The sequence below is a fragment of the Anser cygnoides genome, chromosome 5 (genome assembly GCF_040182565.1).
Source record: "Anser cygnoides isolate HZ-2024a breed goose chromosome 5, Taihu_goose_T2T_genome, whole genome shotgun sequence".
In the NCBI taxonomy this organism is placed as follows: Eukaryota; Metazoa; Chordata; class Aves; order Anseriformes; family Anatidae; genus Anser; species Anser cygnoides.
In genome coordinates this window covers 7946190-7966170 of record NC_089877.1, presented here as the reverse complement: position 1 = coordinate 7966170, position 19981 = coordinate 7946190, and the positions used below count along the sequence as shown (strand labels likewise).

Below are 19981 nucleotides of genomic sequence, written 5' to 3'. Positions count from 1 at the left end.
ATAAATAATAGTGCTGAAGTCATAGGAGTTATGCATGCAAACAGGAACTGGAAATATAGACCAACTATATTTTTCAGTTTTTTTTTTTTTTTTAAAAAAAAAGGAATGGTACTCAGGTAGAGTATGCCCAGCTATGAAAAAGGCAAACATGCCAATTAATATGAGATTTAAGATAATAAAGTGTCAATCATTGTAATGAGGTCATATTAAGATTAGGAGCATTTTTATAAAGCAGGATACAGAAACATGACGATCATTGATGTGATTTCACACTAAAGGCTACCCAGTTTCTGTAGCTCTTTATGGTGTTTCACTTACCAACATTGAGTAATGCACTGTACATTTTGTGCACTAAATTTTCCTTTCAAGCTCAATGCACTAAGGAAGAGTAACTCCAAAAGAGACTACAGCTTCTGGGTTTAAATTTAACACTATTTAAGGAAAGCAAACCTTTGCTAGGGGATATAACTGTTAACATTGTGATTTTTCAAGCCTAAGGTTTCTAATGGGGTTTGACTGTTCCAGAGATAACATTTTTTTTCCTAGGTAACATATTTCAAGTCATATTATGAGCAAATGTTACAAAATTTTAGTGTAATGTGAAATACTGTAATGTCAGATAGCATTATTTATCTGCTTAATATGACTAAAACCATTAATTGCTGGGAGCCATACTTCATTCCAGCAACATGAAAATTCATTTTGTGCCTATCTTGTCAGTTATTGTGGATTTTCTTAATGAATAGTGACGTAGTGAAATTCTGTTGGGAAATGTGTTTATATATTTCCAACTGCAGGTTCTGTATGGTAACTCTTATTACATAAATCGTCCATTAACTACACGTTTTCATTATGCCTATGCCACAGTACGTCAAAGGTGCATTTTTCCTACTTATATATCTGGAATAGGCATTATTATTGCACATGCAGTTTTAATTCTTAGAATTTATGAAATGAACTAAGTGGATAATGTTCATTGTCTTATATTTCCATTTAATGATTCAATCAGGTTAAATCTGTCTCCTGTTCCAATCAAGGTACTTTTCATAACTCCCTGAGGAAAGGAGAATGCAGCTCATCCTTATCTAATTATATTTACACGAGTATCTTAAAATAGTGCCATAGTGCTTTACTGTTGCAGTACAGAAGTCGACCTTGATCCCAGTGAAGTTAATGGCAGAACTCCTTGCCCCTGTCTAGAGGGATTAAGGCCTTAGCCACATAAAAGCAAGCAGAAGAACAATACGATGGTGAGATTTGAGGTTAGAAGTAACCATGTGACCATCAGATCCTGATCTCCTTTTTACTACTGAGCAGTAACTTCTAGGAATTTAAATCAATTCATACACATGTAAGCTATATAGGGCATAAGTCTAACTCAGGGAAGTCCACCGTCTAATGTATCACTGCTCTGTTCAAATAAACTTACCCTTTTACTGAGTGATGTTGGTGTCACTCCTGGACAGCAAGTTGCCATTAGCAAATGTGACCATTAGCAAATGTAATTCATTTTGCAAGGTGGCAGAAGGGGCCGTAGAAAATGCTTCAAGGGCAAAGATCTTGCAAAACGAGGCATGGCTTGTAGTGAAACACTTGGAACTACCCACCACTAATAAGTAGTACTCTTCTCTTTTCATCACTCTAATTTAGTGTGCTATGTTCCATTTAATATGCCAGCAAGGAGCACATTAACCAAAGTTGCTAAATAATAAAGAAAAATATGAGGATTATTTTCCCCTGAATTTTCAGGGACCAGTGAGGCTGACGTCCTTCAGACCCAAGTGCTGTGCAGATTCCAAACCTTTCAAAGCAGCCTCAGAAACAAAAGGTATCAGCTTTCCCATAGTGTGAAAGTATACAAGGGACACACATGCACATGTGACAGCATAGGCAGCTTCACACCTGCATTCTGTCTTTCCATAGGATAAAATCTATTCCCCAGATGGGAGCATCTCCTCCCTGTGCCAGTCACAAGAGTACAATCATTATGTATGTGCATTACTGTTCCTGTTGATTATTAAGGGATATCTATCTTCAGCACAAATATTAGGGCAGCAGAGTTCTGGAGCTCAGTTTCAGATACTGCACGTATGTCATTTTTCCTTGTCCAAACTAGCTTCAGAACTTGCTGTATAAGGAAAATGCTAAAGATTGTACGTGCCAGTGGAAAAAATTGTTTCATAAAGTATTCAAATATGATCTGGATGGCTAGCATTTGCAGTTTTATTATTTGTTTAAGTGTTTCACGGTTGGCCTCATTTGTGAGGTCTGAAACCACCACATATCTGAAATTCCAGAAAAGCTATACAGAACAAGTCATGTCATGGTACTGAATCTGAATGGTAATTAAGTGTGACACATACTTTAGACACATACATTAGAAATGACGTTTCATCATATCAACAAAGAATAACTTACTCATCAAGATGCTTCAACCCTGAAGATGCTACGTTGATAACCAATAGATGGCCAAGGTTTAGGTAAAAATAGAGTGTAAACATAGTCACTCAATAGCCCACTCCAGTGTGAACCATCTTCTTACCAGCTAAGGCCACCATTTGATTGTGAAGAAGGCTGAGAGAAGCATGATACAAACTCTGTGTGGTCACCATGAATCCCACCACTGATGAAATTAACAAATTGGTATCAAGTCCACAACACCTAGGAAGGGACGAAAAATAAATATCATTCTAATTGTCAATTACTAAATTCCCGGAGAACGGAGCTCAGAACTGGCATCTGTGTTTGGGCAAAAGCCAGTGAATGTAATTATTTCCACTGCCCTGTTCACCCATTCAACCATCCACTTTAAGTTCAGCTGCACTGAAGTTCTGCTAACATGGCTTTCACACTGCTTCTCCCAGGGCCCTGGTTGTTGGAATACAGAGAAGAAAGGAATGCTGGCTGAGAATCGATCAAATGAAGAAGTGGCAGAGATAGTTAAATAGTTTTAGATAGTTAAAACTTCTTGAAACCTTCAGTTGATAACCGGTAATGTAGAACAAACATCTTAAAATCATCGAAAGGATTATTTTTATTACTATTAAGTTGACCACACATTAATTCCATAGGCAGTAGTAAAGAGCAGCTGGAGAGATTTCCTGCAATCAAACAGAAAACAAAAGGTTATCCTCTCCGTTTAGAAGGTCATAGAATGGCTGGGGTTGGAAGGGACCATAAAGGTCACCTAGTTCCAACCCCACTGCCATAGGCAGGGATGCCATGCACTAGGTCAGGTTGGCCAAGGCCCCATCCAACCTGGCCTTGAACACCTCCAGGAATGGGGCATCCACAGCTTCTCTGGGCAATGTGCTCCAGAGCCTCACTACCCTTACAGTGAAGAATTTCTTCTGTATCCCTTTATAACGTATAGAAACACAACTGAAATAAAAGTGGTAAGATGAAGAGCAGTGAGAAATGACATGTTGAAATACTGCCTTTAAAATCTACTTTATTCAAGTGGAAACAAAACACTTTAAAAGGTGATAATGCTCGAAAAGCTATTTAACTCACCAGCCAAATTGAACTGACCAAAATCTAATTTATTCCTTGTCTTGTTTAGCAGATGCTTAAAAGATCAATATAGTTGTCTCTGTAGATCGGCATGAAATATTAACCAGTCTGAGTGTTCTGAAGCTTTTTACAACATATTCAGCCTCATTAAACATTAAGCAGCCTTGAAATATAAATATAAAATAACTATCAGCTTCCTATCCTTCATACACAGAACAAAGGTAGCTCAGAAGTGGGAAGGAGGAAGAAAAATATTAAATGAACTGGGAATTCAGAGAGAAGTTAACTTAGCAAAGCTGTCAGTATAAATTGACTCGATCAGATACACTTTACCATAAGGAAAGGTATTAGTGCAGTGTCAGTTTGTGAAACAGAAAAATATCTGCTAAGAAGCAAACAATAGTGTGGCATTTACAGCATAAGGAATTCATAAAAATATGCCTCTGACCGCAAATGTACCCATCTCAGGTGCAATCCTCATTTACAGTATGGCTCCTTTTACCCCTTATATTTCCTATAGGACCCACATCTCCATGAGTTCAATCAGAAAGAAGCCCTGTTCTCCTTTCTCTGCTTTTCATTACCATCTGGTATGTTAAAAATATCTGGGCAATACAATAGAAAAGAGTTTCAGGTTCAGTAAAGGGAAATGTCAGCTTTGAAAATCACCGAAAGTAGCCGGACATAAACTGTCAAAATAAGTCAGCAAAATGGTGTGGTTATTGTCAGTACAGAACTCAAGTCTGCTATCTGAGATATGGCTAAAGGTTATAGACAACACAGCGAGATGGCTCTACTACAACGTACAGATCAACTAATTTATCTATGAATGCTTTTCATTTTTAAATACGCAGCACATTTAATGCCTTTTTCTCCTATTTGCCTGCTTGCCTTATTATTACTGCACACTGATAGTCAAGTATAATTCAACCACACACGGTATTGCCTTTACCCCTGCAGAGTCTGGCAGGGTTTACAGAGAAGTTTTCTAAGCAGCTTTCTTATTGCTATTTCTTCTAGTATTGTCTAGGCATACAGATAACAGACCAGACATAACAGTGTTAAAATTTATTACAGCTTTCTCCACTCAGTTTGCAAAGATGGTAACAGCAAGAAGTGAAACTGTATAGGAATAATTCCCCATCAGATATACTAGATTTTGTAAAAAGTATACTGACCTATTAAGTTAGAACTATCAAATTCTCAACACGACAGTAAGAATACCATTAATCAGTCATTGCAAAAAACATAAGGAGTTGAGAATGAAACCCAGAAACAAATTCAGTACACCTAGAGGCAAAATAAAATAAAATAGATATTTTTAAAATTTTGTAACATAAGCAAGATACAAGGGATACAAGGGGACTTAAAGAATAAGTGTATCAGGCACATTAAGAAATGATATTCAAATAATATTTAACATTGGACTGTTTTTTGCTATATTCTTAGAACAGAACCAAAAATACCCTTTTGCATTACACCTAACTTTTCTACTTTCTTTACCTATATGCTACGCTGTAAACAAGCATTTATTGGAACAGGAAAAAAATAAAATAAAAATCAAGTGTTCTGCATTTATTTGCATGCCAAATTTGCAGATGTGGTTTATGGATAGGGTCACAATATCTTCAAAGGTACATTTTCAAATTAAATGAAAAAATGTTTTTAAGGGCAAAGATTATAGACTTTGTGAGCAAAGCCTGGCACCTTGTAGTTTATCCAAGGAGATGAGTCATAACCTAACTGCAACATAGGCATGGGGAGGGCAAGCAGAACCTTAGATCTCTTACCTTGCTCATAATAAAACTTGGAACAATTTCAGATACAAAAAAAGTCCTGCATTACTAGAACCCCACTTGTCCTTTTCCTATTATGACTTTTTAAATATCATTATTATTGTTATTATTTAATTCACGAGGGATACATGGAGCTGCCTCTCCAGATCCACACAGCAGAGCCAGTTATCCAAGGAGCCTCTCTCATCTCTTGCAGCCACAAAAAAGCAAAACGAAGCCACAACGTGGCACACGGATGAGGCTGCATGATGCAGACGGGAATGCGCAAAACTCACTTAACTACTGCTAAGGAGCACCATGTGGTACCTTGTTTCCTTCTGAAATCTGAGTGTTTTGTCTAAATTGCAGGTCCTGTGGATTGATTAGGAATAAAGGTAACTTGACAATGTTGTCAAGCGTTTCTTTCATACCACACAGAAAGATCAAGCAAGACAGATTTTTCTTGCTGAGATTGCCACAGCTCTTTTAGCCAAAAAATCTTCTTTCAAGTCTGTGCTCATTTATTGTCATCCTTGCATCTCTCAGCTTCTGGCATGTAGGAAACAAGCCAAACATTGGAGTTACAGGGGCACCTAAGCACTGTGAAACTGGCATTGAAGATTAGGGTAGAACTAGCAGGCACGACGATGGGGATATGCAGGCAGCAGTAGTGTTGCTAAGGCAGAAGTGAATTTTACCTTTCCCACCGCTTTCCAATCAAACCTAAAAATCTAGCCTTTTACAAAGCAAAGCTATTTCACTTCTGATGCTCTGCCCTGTTTGAAAATTTGAGATGAAAAATACTAGTGCCAAATTTGCTGTACATATCTACTTGTGAAAGGTGTAGCAGTTTGTTTTGATGGACGTCACGCTTATGCTGCTCTCAAGATGTCCATCCAAAACCAGCTTCTGAAACGCAATCTTTGAAGACTTGCAGGTTCTTTTTATGCAAGGCTTCTCCTGTTGATCCACACACAGCCTGTCCTCATTACTCATAGCGATATTACTGCAGTTATCTCTCTCCCAGCAGCAAACTTGCCCTGCATATGTTCAGATCAAAGCCCTACTGCAAAGCAGAGCCAATACTCCACTCCCTCTACTCCAGCTGTCTTCATCACCTTCCAACCCCTTCACAGCCTTCAGTCCCCGATATTCATGATCTCTCACCTGGATGTTTTTGGAGTTTTATTCCTATCTTTGACCCACAAGACAAACAGTTAATTTATTACATTCTTTGACAATGTCTTTTGGTTCAATGGTGGTACAGTGCTCAGCCTCATGACTTGGATTCCTAAGAATTACAGTAATACATGTAATAGAACAACCACAGTTTTAATTCTATTTGACTAAAATTCATACCTTGAGACTACCAAACCATGAAGAAATAGCATATAAGGGAAAGAGAAAACAATCACACTGATCAGAATGGCATACTGTAAATGCATCAACTCTCAGCTAGTATTAATGGCTCCAAAAATATATATATTTTTTCTATCTTTCAATGTGCCTGTGCTCATTTACATTGACAAGCACCGTTTAAAGTAAATTTGGTTGTAAGCAATCCTTGTAGATAAAAAGGAACACTGAGTAAAGCATCTCTATCTATTTTTTCCTGTTATAGAGGACATATAATGGATGCATGTATACCAGCATATGAAAGACGAATAAGGAAGCAAATTCTTCTGCTGTTTGGATTAAAACAGAATAAAAAAGGTACACATATATGCAGATTTCTTTCATCAAGGACTGTAGAGATATCCTGGTAATGCTGTAGCTTTCTATTGTCTCTAAAAGAATTGAAAACCTATTGAAGATCAAGACAAGGAGATCAACACACACATAAGAGTGTAGTGAGAAAGCCATCAAAATACGTCAATAGGAATAGAAGAGATCTTTCGAACATCAAAATGGAAATCTACATCCTACACAAAAGCCTTTGTAACGCCTACAACAGGTCACTGAAACAAAGTAGTTTCTGGAACAAATCTTCTAATAGGATAAAACTTTGTTCTTCGGGAATTAAATGACTATTTCATACATATGTAACTGGATACGAGCATAAGCAGAACATGGATGAACTACCAGCAAAGCCACTTGATTGTCTATTGTCTCAAAATGTTTGATAATTTTAAGTATGTTTTTATTTTCAGAAGGCATTGTGCTAGATTTGCAAATAGGCTGGAAAGAAAATACTAATTAGAACCAACTATTGTTGAGAAATGTTAATGTGGAATGGGAGGCATTTAAAGAACTGTAGCACAGTTTAAAATATAAGTTCATTCCAGTAAATCAGTGTCAAAATGACAAGAGAAGCCAACATGGCTCAAGACAGATATATGGAACAATATGTAAGATAAACAAAAGAGCTTTTGAACCCATCCACAGAATATGAGAAGTGAAAGATTTGATTAAGTATTAAAAGAAAAAGGCTAAACCAAATGAAACAAAAACGTGAATCGTACAGCTAACAATCTCTCAATGTAAGAGGGGTTTCTTTTGTTTTATATATATATTTTGTTTTGTTTGTTTAAATAGGATAAAAAAGAACCAAGAATCTGCTTTCCAGAATAATACTTTTCCCACAAACTAAAAAAAAATAAAAAGGAAATACATTTAAAGACTTAATTTGTAACTGTCTTAAGATATAACTATATCTGGTGCAACCTACCTGAATACTCCTATATGAGGGAGTTTTAAGACTTTTTCCCACCTTTACTGCTTTCTTGTATCAATGCAGACTATGCACTGATGCCACTTACCGAGGGCAAGTACTGTGGGCTCACATTCAGGCAAACTGAATAAACAGTCAAGGCAATCACTGTGAAAAGTGCCATCAGTAAATAACGAACCTCACCTCTGCGCTAGTAGGCATTTCTGAGGGGCAGTTCCCTCCCTTGGTCTTAGCAGTTGTTGCACCACATCTTCACTCGGAGCAAAGGTAACAGCCTTTCTTCTCACAAACTCTTAATTATTGGTGGATGATGACTGGGAGCTACACCCAGGCACCCATATATAGATCTTCTTCAATCTTTCCTGCAAAGCTTCCCATAACTTTGACTTTATATGTAAATCAGCTATATCCTAAAAGACTTCAGTGCTATTTTAGTCTGAGCTTTCTAACTTTGATGGGACAAGAGAACTAAGGATGCATGCACCGTACTGGCATATCCTGATGTAACCAATGAAAAGAATTTACTCCTCGACCCACTGGTAATCTATGCCAATGTTTTCCTGGTATGATGTATTTTTCCCATCAGCTGAGGGGTAACAACTGTTCCTTCTCATTGAGCTGTACCTGAATGACCCATGCAAGGGAATACGGGAATGACTTATGCCACTTTGTTCTCTTGCAGAAGTATATAACACTAGTTAGAGCTGAGCCCCAAAGAAGCCCACAGACTAGACACCAGATATCTGAGAGAGCAAAAAAAAGTGGGAACAGAAATTGAGAGAAGACTTCACTGACACTTTACAAGTTCACATAGTTCAAGAGAAATCCCTGAAGACAAGAAACACCATCATAATGCCATTAGTTAAGGGAAAGCCTAGGGAAACTAAAAATGTACATAGGGAAAGCTTAAAAACCATTTTAGAAAAGAAAGTGAGGGGAAACACTTTAAACAAGCACACTAGTGGTTCAATTAATGGTTTCAGAGATGCCCATAGGAGAAAATCTCCAAGGATATTATCACTAGGATAGACAAAGGGGGGGCGATGGGAACCTGATGTGGAGATGTTCTGAATCATTTCTCCAAGTTTCATACTGGAAGCTAAATGCATTAAAAAAAATTTAGAACAGCAAATGTATTCCAGAAACATGTACAAAGCACATTTGATAGGCTGTTTAATCATGTATCAGTACAAACAGTGGGCTAGGCTAATAATTTTAGAAACAGCACTAAAGTGTAAAGAAAAGTAAGCCTTGATTAATACAGTGAGCGAGAGGAGAAGAGATCATTTACTTTTCCATAAAATCATTAGGACATTCATTAAAGAGAAGATGCAAGTCCTTTTAGGAAGAAATCTGCTGGTTTCTATCTGCTAGATTTTATCAAAGAATCCAGAATGAAGGTGAAAAGGTAGAGTCAAAAATCTTAAGGAAAGATGTTTCTAAGTTACTAGTTGAGAATTATACTTGGACTGACCAAGCACTTTCCAAGACAAAGAATACATACAATTCAGTGTAAATAATATGATTTAATTAGTATTTTTTCATTAAAAAACTTTTCTTTTAACAAAGATAGCAGCCCCTTTTATTCCTTTATTTTTTTTAATTTAATAATAAACCAAGATACAGGTTGGAAAAAAAGAGCAAAAAAAAAAAAAAAAGCAAACTATCATTTAGACCCTTCTTTCCCAAAAGAATTTCATTTCCCCCAGAAGCTCAAGCAGCACATGGGTATTATCTATCTACCAATTAACGTGTATTTTGCAGCCCCCACTTGGAGCCTCACACATATGTGCTGACATATTCAGCAGAGAAATCTAACTTCCTTCTCTGTCACCACTGGCACAACTACTGCACCACTTACTCCCACATCCATTCTCCATGGCATAGCTGCATGGCCCTCATTTAAAATTAGGTCTGCATTTGCTGTTGCCTCGTTCACAGGGAATGGCCAGCTTTACTATAACTACAAGCCTTTAGCTCTAGCTGCAGCCTCAGGTTTTCAGCTGGGAGGAATCCAGTCAGATTTCCCATGCGCTGAACAAATATCAGAGGTCACAAAGAATACATGCATCTGTAAGAGCATAAAACCTGGGGAGGAGGGAGAGAAAATAAACAACAGCTAACACCAATACAAAAAGCAAATAATTATATGCTGTTTAATGTGGTTTAAAAATACTGACTACACAAAATGGCTTTATGCCATATCAACAAAATTGTGCAATAAATAAAGGTGTAATATTCAGGTATTTTCTCAAAATAGTAAACCCACGTATGGTCTTTTCCTGAAGACTGACTTCAAAATAAAATGTCAGCCACATTCCAAGATAACAACAACAACAAAAAAATCCATGTGTTTGAGAACAGCTTGATTGCTTTCCAGCTGTAGCAAAATGATACAACACACAACAATCCCTACATTACTTCTCCTCCGTGTCTTCGTTAAAGAGTCTGGCTCATGAGCAGAGCCCATCCACTTGCCTCGTGGCGACAGATGTTGGTGGGACGAGGCCCAGTGGAGGATGATGCCCTGCCCATTCCCCTCTCTAGGCTGGTTATCCTACACTCTCCTCTGTCTTTGGCAGTGGCTACAGCCTGCAAAATAATGGCCTCAACAGCTTTCTAGGCCCACTCGCTGTTATAATCTGTATAATAAGTATTAGTTTAGTTTTTCATATGGAAAGTTAATCCCCTAATAACATTTCAAATTACTGAAGAGTGTTTGGAAAAACCATAGCTACCATTCAGAAACCTGTGCTGTAATCAGCTACACAAGATATACAGCATTCTGTAATTAGTGTGCACCTTTCAGACTTGGCTAATTACCTCTTATGAATTAAGATTGGTCTTGCTTCCCTCCTCCAAAACCTACACTTGAGAGAAAAATAAAAAAAAAATAATAAGAAGGATAAGCTCTCTACTTCTAAGGCAGCTGAAAATTCAGTAAGATAATGTCACTGATTTGGTTATTTCCAGGTGAACATCAGGTTATTCAGCCTAGGTGAATTTAATGATTCTAGACAGGTTGTGCAATGAATCTTCCTATAAATCACTTATAATTGCAAACATAAAAATTAAAAATCAGTCTGAAGAGAGAGATAACAGTATTAATTATGGGAAGCAGTAATCTACAGATAGCGGCGCTGCCATTTTAATCGGGGCCGTTCTGATGAGAGGCTTCTGAACCTCATGGGGACAGCACTGGGATGAAGAGGCTAGGACATCTCGCCCACGGCAATTTTAATGACTACATGTGATTAACATAAATGTTTGCCAATACACTGACATAAGAACTTCAGAACATTTCTCTCTCATACAATGTTCTGTTATACCCCTCAGAAAGACTGATCAATCCCAATCTTAGCTTGGCTTTCCAAGCCTCCTCTCCAGTAGCATTTTCCAGCTGGCTATTAGCCCCGTGCTGAGCCATGGATTGGATTTGCTTGGGTTAGTATCCCAGGTCAGCATTTTGAATGACACAGACCATCTCCGGTTCAAAATTCCCTGCGGATAGAGACCACCTTTTTCTTTTTACATCTGTGAGTGCTGACCAGCTGAATAACAGCACAACCTCCTCCTGAAAGAAATCAGAACAGCTGAGATGGAAATGAAATGTGGATGAAATCTTGCAATTTTGAAAATAAGTGCATTTTAATTCATCGCCTGGTTGGAGTTTTTAAAAGGTTTTCTCCTTTTCTACTTTAGACCAAAGCTTTTAAGGAATATTAGCTGTGTCAAAGGGAAAATTTGAAAGCCATAGCACAGAATTAGAGATGGACTGAATTTCTGTGTGGGAGACAAACTCATCTACTTTGTTCTGTAGGAAGTTTGGAGCCATGATTAAGATGAGCCTTTTTCTGGTCATATTTTAGATAAGACTGAACTCTTCTGACATTAGCCATTTTTATCAGATTTTGGCTCCAGATAAAAGAAACCTTGCAGGTACAATCATACAGCCAAATGACTAACTGCCACCCTTCGTGCCTATTAATTATTTCTGGCTACAGCATTCTGCACATAATGGATCACGGACACAAAATTATGTCTCTCTTTTTTTTTTTTTTTTATTAAAAAAAAATGCTTCTAGGTCATTATTTCCAGAAGTCAGCACTTGCTTTGCTGAAAGTCAAAGGATAATCAGCCAGGAGCACCTTGGGTTGCTTTGTTCAGGTACTCAGTATTTGCAGCTCACGTTGACTTTTAACTAGAAATGTGAGACCAACCATAACTACAAAATCAGGCACAAGTTGATTCAAAATTCATCAATCCAAAAACCTAGAATCTATTATGCAAATATGGACATGATGTTTGGGTGACAAAAAAGGCCAAAAAAAAAAAAAATTAAAACCAGTCTTATCCTTGGGAAAAATCATGAACTCCTTGTCCCAAATCACTGTGTTTTATTTTATTTTTAAACTTTTTCCTACTTGCCATGGGACAGAGGCATTGAAACCCTTCCATGGTATCGCATTAATATCATATCGTTCGGGTTTTTTTCCTCATGTGATAGTGAAGTGTACTCACGTTAGCACATTTCATTGTGAGTTAGTAAAAATGAACGTTAATGTGGCCTGATACTAATCCACCATGACAGAAAATTCCTAATACGATAAAACTTTCATATCATATTAGTAGAAAAAAGTCAGTTCCTGCCTGTTCCAGGTCACTTTCAATGTTGCCTTTGAGCATACAGTAATGGCAAGCATTTGTCTGTCTGCAAAAAAGGTCCCTAACACTGTTCGATGGTAAAATTAAAATGCCATTCAGATGTGCCTTATTTTTCTCCTGTGAAATAGCCCATTGCAGGAAAGCCCTCAAATTTATCATATCAATTGGCACTCATTTCTAAGCTTTAACTCTAAATTACTCAGAATGCCTCTTGTAATGAAGAGCAACCTCTTTTTAAATAGTTGTTTCTTTATATAAAAACAGCTGCAGAAATAAATATTCAGTCCAACACAACTCCTCAGTTTCTTGACCAGTCTTTGAAAGGAAGCAGTCAATCATGGGCAGTATGTTCAGCAAGTCTTTCAAAGCAAATGCCAAAAACAATAATAATTAAAAAAAATGTTTCCTGCAAGAACTTGTTGGATACTTCCCAGAAAGTGATAAAAGATTTGAAAGAAACACCCGCTTACAAGGCCTTGCAAAGTCTCTGGCCATGCTGAGTCTAAGTGACAATCAGACCCTTCTCCTTTGTCCTTCGTGACCCAAGTGAGGAGCACTCTGGGTCATCTTGTCACCTGGTGTAAACTAGCAAAGGTCAATTTAAATCCAGAGTTCAATGGCAATTTCAGTCAAACCCCTGTCTAGCTTTACAGCAAGAGCAGTTGTTTTTCATTGCACACTCGTGAGCCTGGGCTCTAATAGCAGCAGTATGATCAGGTAATCCTAACAATTGCAAATGCTGAGCTTCCTTACATAGGCTGCATAATTCAGAATTTAAAGTTAGTGTTACAGAGACACAAGACTTTTCAACACAAAGACTTAATTTTCTCAACAGAAACATCCAAGCAACCACAAAAGAATGTACTCATTTTAGCTTTCCTCCAGAAAATGAGAGTTCAAGTGATACTGCTGCAGAACAGTACTGAAGAGAAATTATGCTGCAGATCAGCTTAGTCTACAGAACATCCCACAGGTCAAACACTGAAATACTTACTACAGTTTGTTCTTGAATTCAGATTATTGGATACACTTCTGTGTTTAAGACACTAAAAACGCCCCAAAACTTTCAAGTAACTTCACTTCGCTGCTGTAGCTTAAACGAAAAAAATAACAACCAAAACAGTGGTGGTGGGGAATGGCCAGGTTATGATAACCAAAAAAGAGTAATTTTCAGCTGTATTATTGCCTGTGAAACACCAGAAGTGCAAAATGTAATTATCTTAATGCTATTTTTGATATCATATCAGCAAATTACACTGAGTTCCTACTGTGACACTTATATCAGAGTAAGAATTATCCTGTTGTGAGTGTCGATCCCAGGGGAAAACGAGGCAGCACAAATGGCTGTGATTCTTGAGCAATTAGCTGCTCCCAGGCTGCAGACACTCTTATTTAAAAGATAGTTATGGAATGTTTAACCTGTAAACATCTACAACATTTACCTCCTATTTGTTTTTTCAGTAATTAAGCCTCCAGGGGATCATCCTATGTAACAAGCATTTCTTCCTTGTTTTGCCACCCATTTTTCTTTATAATCATGAGAAAATCCCTTTTTGCTATTAAGATACACACCGTGAAATTTGGAATTGTTTGTAATAACTATGTCTTTCCATTAGTGCTAATACCCTAATGCCACAGGACAACCATGTAATGTGCTGAAGGATTATATAACTTCACGTTGAGCAAAAAGAAATTATAAGTTTCAATCTCCTTTGGGAGCTACTTTTTTTTGTTTTGTTTTCAAAGTTCTTTAAGAATTATTGAGGAAAGAGAAAAACATTCATCACTACAACTGACTGCAGATCTTAGGTATTTACTCTAGAGTCATACACCTTGACCCAAAAGAGTCGAAAGTAGAGACAACTGGATAAAGCAAAGGCTAACATTAACACATGACAATAAAAGACACAAGATGTAAAACAGTTCAGCAGTAGTGCATCAAAAGTATAAGCAGCTCTTCAGAAAGTTTTCTACATGCACATACAGGAAAGGGATGTAGTATTAGTGCAACAGTGCTATTTCAGCACAAAATTATTCAACAGGATCTATGATCCCTGCTTCAGATTTTGAAGTCTATAAGCTTATACACTGCGATCAAAATGCTGGATGAATGTAGCCTTTGTATTTTTCCTTCAATCTGCCAGTCTACCTTATATCTGAAAGTAAAAGCACAAATAAAAATATACCTTGTAAAAAAAAAAAAGTGTGAACTTTCAAAATCCTTTAAGTACAAATTGGAAGCTGAACACATAAAAAATAAATAAATCCAGAAATCTCTCTTTTAGGCATAACTTTTTGTAACATTAATTTACAGAAAAAATATAACTGCATGAAAATATCAGCTTATAATTAGGACTTTTAACAACTGTAAATGAAGTCTTTCTTCTAAGAGAAATCAGTTTCATGGCGTACAAAACATTGGCTCAACATCTCCAAATTTCTGATACAGCAGAATTCTACAGAAAGTCATTCTTTTAAACCAAACTAAACTATAGCTATTACCACACTTCGTCGTTACCACTCCATCATTTTAATGCACCACTGAAGCAAACTCAAAATATATGCTTTGGTAAACAAGGAAATCATTGATTTGTTAAATGCTTTATGTAACATATGCAAGACTTACAACGTCATTCATATATGTGCTAAGTTATTCTACCATCTTTCTTTTACCATGATTTCCTTCCTTGACTTACACTTGACACACTACTGAACTGTTCTCCTGGCTAGCAACTACTGATTTTTCTTAAATAATTAACTGTTCTTCCATTTGAAAATACCAGTGAGTGGGTTTTCTTCATCACTAGAACATGCAGAGTAAAGTCAATGGTAGCTAACGAGCCTTACCCTTGGATTTTGAAATATTCCAGCAAATGCAGAAAGCTCTGTTCCAGCTGTTGCAAATTTTAAATCCAGGGTTTGGTCTTTTGTGATTAATTGCACGCGTGTCGCTACAGTTTGGTCTGTTGTTATTAATTGCATGCATGTCGCTACAGCTGCTACAGAGCTCCACGATGGTTGTGCAGAGCGCACTACAGGAGGACTAAGCTGCCTTCCACCATGTTAGAGAACACTGACCACACCCACAAAACTTATTTTTTCTCCTGGCAGGACCAGGGTGCTGTTAAAAGCACAAAATATTTGAAAACAGCAAAAAAAAAAAAAAAAAACCTGCTGTACAATTGTGGCTTCTTTTAACACATTTCCGCATCCATCCTTACACTTGCCAACTACATCAAACTCTCAAGGGTCCTATACACTTCACAACGTCTTACTGTATTATAACGCATTTTTCTCAGTACCATATGACCATGAAAACAGGTGGTTTACTCTGCACTATATATTTTATTTGGATACTCAGTGGAGAAAGCGATTCATACTCATTCATTCACATCAAGTCTGACAACCCTGGCAATGAAATTTAGGGCCAAGTTCTCATTTAGTGATTAGTGGAGTCAACTTAGTCTACACTGGCAGAGGAAAAAGGATGATTACGTGAAAAGTGAATCATCATAACGTAATCCTGTGAAACAGGGTATGCCTGCAAATATCAATAATGCAGCCAAGTACCTTTAAGTGTACCAAGAGTTGTGCAAGGCCATGTTCAACACCCACTTGAGAAGTACAGATAACAAATATATGAAAACTACCTAAACATTAATATTTTTTTAAAAAGCTATCAATATATACATAAAACATAAAATACATGCATCTTCCTTGAAGTTTAAATTGCTTGAAAACATCAGGGAAGGTGACAGACATCTTAACTTTCTTAAATTAGAATGACAACAGACCCATCCCACATGTGATTTCTGCATCTCCCGGGCTGCTGACACCCATGCCCTGGGATGGAACAAGGGACAACCAAGCAACACGCGCCAGTGTGCCCCTCCTGCCACTGCAACAACATTTACTGCACTGAATCTACGTTAACAAGAGCTCTGACAGGGAGATTCGCAATTCTGAAAATAAATTCACTAAACACCGATTAAAATGTGATCATTGCAGAAATCTTTAAAGCAAAATGGATTAGGATGTAGCAATGAGCAGCTGGATTTTGGCTGACAAGATTTTAGAGGGCAACGTCTTTATTTCCTCAATTAGTGCTAAGTGCTACTTAGAAGATTTTTTTGGTCAGAATATAGCTGGTCTTTCTCTTGCTACTTGGTATTTCCTTTCTGCATACCATTCCATTATGCTCTTCAGCTATTACAACTTTATTTTCAGCTGATGCTGAAACTAAAAGGGGGAGATTGCATTTCCTGTGAATTACAGAATCACAGAACTGTAGGAGTTGGAAGGGACCTCAAGAGATCATCGGGTCCAACTCCCCTGCCAAAGCAGGTTCCTTAGAGCAAACTGCACAGGCAGGCATCCAGATGGGTCTTGAGTACCTACAGAGAGAGACTCCAAAACCTCCCTGGGCAGCCTGTTCCAGTGCTCCGTCATCCTCACTGTGAAGAAGTTCTTTCACATGTTGGTGCGGAACTTCCTGTGTTCCATTTTGTGGCCATTACCCCTTGTCCTGTCCCCACAAATCACTGAAAAGAGGTTGGCCATATCTCTTTGTCTCCCGCACTTCAGGTATTTATAAACATTAATAAGATCCCCTCTCAGTCTTCTCTTCTCCAGGCTGAACAGACCCAGGTCTCTCAGCCTTTCCTCATAGTGAAGATGCTCCAGGCCCCGTATCATCTTTGTGGCCCTCCGCTGGACTCTTTCCAGGAGTTCCCTGTCTGTTTTGTACCGTGGAGCCCAGAACTGGACACAGTACTCCAGGTGAGGCTGACCAGGGCAGAGCAGAGGGGGAGGATCACCTCCATTGACCTGCTGGACACACTCCCTTTAATGCACGCCAGGATCCCATTGGCCCTCTTGGCCACCAGGGCACGCTGCTGGCTCATGGCCAACCTGGCGTCCACCAGGACCCCCAGGTCCTTCTCATCAGAGCTCCTCTCCAGCAGGTCGTCCCCCAGCCTGTACTGATACATGCGGTTGTTCCTTCCCAGGTGCAGGACCCTACACTTGCTCTTGTTAAACCTCATTTGGTTTCTTCCTGCCCATCTCTCCAGCCTGTCCAGGTCTTGCTGAATGGCAGCACAGCCTTCTGGCATGCTGGCCCCTCCTCCCAGATTTGTGTCATCGGTGTACTTGCTGAGGACAGACGCTATTCCCTCATAAAGTTCATCGATGAAGATGTTGAACAGGACCGGACCCAGCACCGACCCCTGGGGAACACCGCTAGTCACAGGCCTCCAGCCGGACTCTGCGCTGCCGATCGCCACCCTCTGAGCTCGGCCAGTCAGCCAGTTCTCAGCCCACCTTACTGTCCACTCCTTTCCCACTTACTGTCCACTCTTATCCCACACTTTCTCAGCTTTGCTAGCAGGATGTCGTGGGAGACAGTATCAAAAGCCTTGCTTAAAGTCAAGGTAGATGACATCCACTGCTCTCTCCCCATCTACCCAGCTGATGATGCCATCATAGAAGGCAACGAGGTTGGTCGTGCACAATTTCCCCTTGGTGAATCCATGCTGACTACTCCTCATAACCTTCTTCTCTTCCAATTGCTTGGAGATGGCATCCAGAACAAGCTGTTCCAACACCTTTCCAGGGACAGAGGTGAGACTGACTGGCCTGTAGTTTCCCAGATCCTCCTTCTTGCCCTTTTTGAAGACCCGAGTGACACTGGCTATCCTCCAGTCTTCAGGCACCTCTCCTGTTCTCCAAGACCTTTCAAAGACAATAGAGAGTGGTTCAGCAATCGCCTCTGCCAGTTTCCTCAGCACACATGGATGCAGCCCATCAGGGCCCACGGATTTGTGTGCGTTGATCCCACTCAGACACTCCTGAACCACTCTCTCCTCAACGAGAGGGGAGCTCTCCATTTCCCTCCAAGATCCAGGAGTCCCAGGGGGGAGTCTTTGAAGCAAAGACCAAAGCAAAGAAGGCATCAATATTTCTGCCTTCTCAGTGTCCCCCGTTACCTGGACACCCACCTTGTTCAGCAGGGGACCCATATTATCCCTAGTCTTCCTTTTACTGTTTACATACTTAAAAAAAAAAAAAAAAGAAAGCTTCTTTATCTCCTTTGCCAGCTTCATCTCAAGGTGGGCTTTAGCCTTCCCCGTCACATCCCTGCAGGCCCTGACAACACTCCTATACTCCTCCCAAGGGGACAGGCCCTTTTTCCACATTTCATAGACCTTCTTCTTCCTTTTGATCTTGTTGATGAACTCCTTGCTCATTCACACAGGTCTCCTGCCCCCCTTCCCCAATTTCCTACTCTTAGGAATGCACTAAATTTGACAAATTGTCTGTCTAATGATGTATGTGTAACAACAGCAGCAGAAGGAAACATCAACAGCAGGAGAACTGGTCACATCTTTAAATTTTGTTATGAAACTAGATACAGTTCAAAGATACAGAGGACAAACAGGAAACCCCAGGGATCCCTTTGTCTGGCACTCAGATGTTTCATTCTCTCTTTCTTACCCCTGAAAATGATGAAGGCACTATTACTCACACAAAATACTTTCATGCAGCCAAGCTTGCTGCCTCAACAGTTTCTCTTTGTAGAGATCATTATAATCAGATTTTTTTTTTGGGGGTGGGGGAAGCGTTATCATAAATCCAAGTGCAAATGCAGTAAAGACTTCCAAAGACTTTCTACAATCAGTAATGAACCTTATATGCTAGGGGGACATTCAAATTTGAAAAGGGACAAATTTTGTCAGAAATAGGTTTTATCATAAAAAGGAGTAACGTGAAATATTCAAGTATTCTATCTGAAAAATAAGATCATTAAGTAGTGTTTCTGAACATATCCGTTATCATTTTAGCAGTAAAAAAGATTTATATTAAAAGAAAATCAAATAGTTGTATCAGTCTGTAATAGATCCAAAGTAAAACTTAAAATTACTTTAACTAAATAATGCTTCCTTTGTCCATACCACATTCCCAATAAATACAGAGAAAGAATGCGTTACTACAAAATATTGAGATAACCTTAAAAATAGCTTTAGGATGGATAAAAAGAAGAAAGTCATATAAAGTTACTGCAGTGAAGTATAATTAAAAAAAAAAAGAGAGAAATATATTCCTACACAACGCTGAGTATAAATATTCATCAGATGCATAGGTTGTCTGAAGATATTAAGAAAAATAATGAAAAAGTACTCTTTCATTGTCATATGCTCCTTGCAAATACATGCTGGGATAATGCTTCAACTATAATAAAACTGCTCATTATCTGGAGATGCAGTAACAGGAGAACAAACATCATCTACATTGCTGAGAACAATTCTGTGGAGGCAGTGAAGGACTGCAGGAATGTAGCTTCCTTTTTGATATTTGA

General features: G+C 38.6%; 1 long non-coding RNA gene across 2 annotated transcripts in view; it reads right to left on the bottom strand.

Annotated features, from left to right (window-relative positions):
- The window catches only part of LOC106033857 (uncharacterized), a 59605-nt gene that overhangs the window by 12842 nt on the left and 26782 nt on the right, over nt 1–19981 (bottom strand). The gene's annotated exons all lie outside the window — the stretch shown is intronic.